General features: G+C 34.9%; 1 long non-coding RNA gene across 1 annotated transcript; it reads right to left on the reverse strand.

Moving 5' to 3' along the window:
- Positions 1-300: 300 nt before the first annotated feature.
- Positions 301-3,023, reverse strand: LOC128797194 (uncharacterized). The gene is made up of 3 exons (XR_008434042.1): positions 2,974-3,023; positions 2,074-2,117; positions 301-522 (listed from the first exon to the last, which is right to left on the reverse strand). It is a non-coding gene; the product is annotated as an uncharacterized LOC128797194 (long non-coding RNA).
- Positions 3,024-4,610: the final 1,587 nt, after the last annotated feature.

Consider the following 4,610-nt stretch of genomic DNA (forward strand, 5'->3'; position numbering starts at 1 on the left):
ATTTTGCCCAGCCCATTTTATCTTATTTTATATATAATCTGTTGAGAAAATAAAATTGAATCCCACTTAAAATCAACAAAATCCTCACAAATATCATGGAAGTGGCATCAGGAAAACAAACCAAACACAAATCCCATCTTAAAATTATAATCAACGTGAAATACACTGATTCTCAAAATCTCTTTTGTGCCCATTATTAAATGAAAGCCAAAGTCACATACTTAAGTTTTTATTTTGTAAATATTTACCTCCCCTCAAGCAAAAGGAAGATGATTGTGAGTGAGAGGCAGAGGGGACAATTTTAAGTCTTTATTCTGCTTGTGGTTTTTCATGCTTTCATTTCCTCTTTCCATGTCTTACTCTGCCAGTGTCAGTAATGGCTTGAGATCAAAAAACTTCCATAGTTGCTGGATATTATTTTCATAAGTAACAGCTTCTATATCCAAATAGGTTTTTTTTACACTCAGTATCTTAGAGCAAATATTAGCTTCATCAGGCTCTGAATTCGAAGTGTGTCTCATGCTGTTGAATAAAAACAGTAACCTTGACTCCATTTCTCAGATCAATGCATGTAAATCTTTTAAATCAATATGAAATTTCACAGTAAGCCAAAGAAGAGAATCAAGGAAAAGCTATGTCTAATCAAATACTACCCAGTGAATCAAATAATCAAACTTTTTTTTTGCATCTCTAAATTCTACAATTTGATCAAATGGCATGAAATATTTAAAAATATATTGTGAAAATTATTCTGACCTAGCATATGTCCCCTCTATTTCTGATTTCTGTGATTAGAAATAGAACTATGCCAGAGCCCAGTTGCTGATATATTCCAGTATGATTCCGTTTGATGGGCCCATTCCCCAAAGTGAAAGTATGGACTAATATTTTTGTGTTTCTTGCTCAAGCCTGTGTATATTTGGTGAGTTTACAAAGACATGGAAGACTTCCTGCCAGATGGTAAATTAGAAAATAAAATGCAACATTTTTTTCTTTATATTAAAATCTACAGTAATTAAGTCACTCACGAGCGACCATTCATTACCACAAGTAATGTTTTACAATCTACTATGTGCCAAATGTGTCAGATTCTTCCATAAGTACTCACATGAAGCTGGAAAGATCAGTGGAGTTGTATCACATGGTGAAATTATTTTTTTTATCCAAGCATCTAACTACACAGCAAAGCAAACCTTGCTATGTAAGAGAAAAGCCATCTCAGAGTATCTCAGACTGAGGGCCATCACATTTGCCACAATTACTTTCAGTCTGCTGAAAACTTTAATGTATTGATCTATGCTTAAAAAGAAATTGATTGCAATACCCTGTTGAGCTGGGTGTTAGAGAGGCTGGAGCATCATCCCCGCCCCCCCCCCCCCCATTTTCATCCCACACTCTCAGTAGATGTAATCACTGACACATCTTAATACTAGAAAACAACATGGGGCATGCAGATATCTAGCATTTGGGGAAGAAAAACATCACAAATCATAACGAGATAGACAGAATTCTCACTTTGGCCATGCACAAATGTTACTGGTAAGAGAGCAAGAAAGGCAAAAGAAACAGACAGAGTGAGGCTGTGGCTTTGAAAGGAAAAATAAAAAGACTCAATCACAGGGAGATCAGCTGCAACTAGAAGAGGCCTGGAGAATTCGCTTACTGGGCTCTTTGTTTAACGTAAGGAAAAGTACATCCAATTTAATGATGCTTGGATTAAACAAAACTAAATGTTCATCTAAAACTAGATGAAACTCTAGTGTTTTCTTTCTTTACGAAACTATTAGGTAAAAATGATTTAAGAAGGACTTCTACTGGCATATCCATGGCTATGTATTCTCAAAGAACTGCAAACATGCACGTTTAGTCATATCTCACAACATGATAAGCGATTATGCGCACTGCATAAACTGGTCAGGCTTTTGTTGAAGAATAGATGGATCACAAAATCACATTCTGGGAAACAAGCTGACTATCTTAGGTGATAAATAAAAAAGGAAACTTTTCCATCTATCCCTTCAGAATATTTTATTCTAAAAAAAATCTTAGTTCGGCAAGAATTTCTAAACTTACCATGCTCTAATATGACCTGTTCCTCAGCGTAGTGAAGAAATACACTATCAAATTACAATAAGAATATAGATTAATTTGTAATGCCATTTTAATTTCTTAATTTAAAAAATTTGCCTTGAAGGGTGAAATCACCTCATCTCACCAAGAGAATCATGGTACATATGTATAAATTTAATTTTATTTACCATGCAAGGCATTTAGTGGGTTCCAGAAGAGCAGAATGTTTCACCAGCTGGGTGGTCAATTTGTTCACACAATAACTTGATGCACCCAAGTTTCACGTGTCTACCTAGCAAAGTCCATCTTCTAAGTGAGCATTCAGGAAAGAAAAACACATAAAGTGTTTTGAGGAACTCTCTGGCTTTGCAAAATCAACTTTGCAGCATTGTTTTGTTTCTCAGTAATCTCTCACTTTTGGTTTGTGCTGTGCCCTATAAAGCAGATTGTGTCCTAAACCAGCAAGCTGAAGCATGGAAGTGTGCTGGAAAATAAACACAGTCTGGGGGATTTACCAAAACTCAATTTGTTTGGCTTACGTATTCTGAATTTCTCTCTTATTTTTTAATAACTAGCCTGCTAGTAGAACTGTAAAAAATAACATCCCAACATATAAAGACTGTTATGCAGGTTGCAAAAGCCAATATATGGAAATAAGAAAACAGCAGAGATACTACATCCAGTGATAAAGTCACAGTCCCTGGTCTCCTTCTATTACTGGCTACTCAGTTTGAGAAAATCTACCCAACAGCTGGCAAATTAGAATTTAAACTCATATTTTCTTTGTCTTTTGGGCATTATTATAACTCATTTACTCTTATTTTTTCAGTTTGGACTCAGCTTTATAAATTGAGCAATTCATGTTCTGAGAGAGCAAAAACTGTTTACTCCAGTACTGCTTACCAAGTTTTGTTGTGGTTTCTGGTCTCGTTCTGTCTAATCTGGGACAGCCACAGCAAACAAAACTATACAACTGTACTAAAAAAAAAAAAAAAAAAAAAAAAAAAAAAAGGGTAGATAAAAAGATTGATAGGAAAATCACAATACTTCATTCCTGAATATAAATTGTGACTATAACCCACAAAAGAACAAAAGGCATTCTTGCAGGAATTCAACTGAGGAATTATTTTAGTAGGAGAGTAATCATTCTTGTCTGTAATCCTCAATTAACATTAACTGTAAGAAAAAGCTTATTAGGAGTATTTAAATTTTAAAGTCCCCCTGTGCAAGCATATATGAATTCCCAGAAGCTAGTTACAGTGCAAAGTGTATTAATTAAAATATCACTTTGGGAGATCCTTCTTTATCCAGAGTTCATTATTAACATGAAAGATAGTGGAAAGGTTTTGATTTTTTATGAAGATTTTAGTCATTATGACAGGGATTCAAATGGTGAAAAAGAGTATTTGAAATGTTAATTAAATTCTGATCATTTTACAGGACTTAGTAGTTTTTTGACATTTCTGCCCCATAGAAATGATTTGCACTGCTTTGCACAAACCAAGGGCAAGGTATTTCAAAACTTTGGATCCCAGAGTATTTTTCTAAAGTGACTAAAGATTTGGAATAGTACAGTGTAGGGATTTTTCTATATTGATATATACAGGAAGCTGTATTTATTTCACAGCTTCTCTTGGCCTGTCTAAACTGCTTATAAGATTCATAGCCCATGTCCTACATCAACCCCCCTTTATCTGGAATGTGTTTGGAGAATTGTTTACCCAGAGTGAGCGCTTGGTTGGACCATGGTGGATTGTTTGGCCCTGATGGCCAATTAGATCCACCTGTGTCTGGACTCTGGCGAACAGGGTCACGAGTTGTGCGTTAGTGAGATATGATAGTTAGAGAAAGTAGCATCTAGTATTTAGTATCCTCTTTTATGTAGCATATTAATGTATTATAACATAATTATAATAAAGAAATCATTCAGCCTTCTGAAATGGAGTTAGACATCATCATTCTTCCCATTGGGTTCGCCAACATCTACAACACACCTCAAATAGGAAACCCTTCACTAAACTGAGAACATCTCCTCCTCCGGTTTTGAATTTGCAATCCCCACGTGGAAATATCATGAAAGGAAGTGCACTTCTTGTACACTATCCTAATGGTAAGTTTATCAGGAAATGCTTACTAGCTATAGGCTTATTTAAGTTCCGTGTCAAAGATTTAAAGGATAATTTGCAAAGTTTAGAACTTTGAAACTTGGTGGCAAACTAGTTACTTCTGGCATAGCCTGTAATTTTAAAAGCATAAACTCCAGAGACCAAAGGCAAATCAAAAATGTACTTTTTCTAAATTAACTAGGAAAAAATGCAGCTGGAATTACCATATGTACTCAAGCTTTTGGTCTCAAATGATGATTTTAATAATATATTAGTCATGATTTACATGCTGGCTGTTTGGCATGCAGCATCTAGGTCTATTTGTTCTGTGCTAAGAGAATGCAGAGATGACAACATGACCATAATTTCCAATTTAATGTAGTTTTTATATATTTGTTTCTTTGTGTTGCATTCACAGATGTGCTAAGAAACAGT

The sequence above is a fragment of the Vidua chalybeata genome, chromosome 1 (genome assembly GCF_026979565.1).
Source record: "Vidua chalybeata isolate OUT-0048 chromosome 1, bVidCha1 merged haplotype, whole genome shotgun sequence".
In the NCBI taxonomy this organism is placed as follows: Eukaryota; Metazoa; Chordata; class Aves; order Passeriformes; family Viduidae; genus Vidua; species Vidua chalybeata.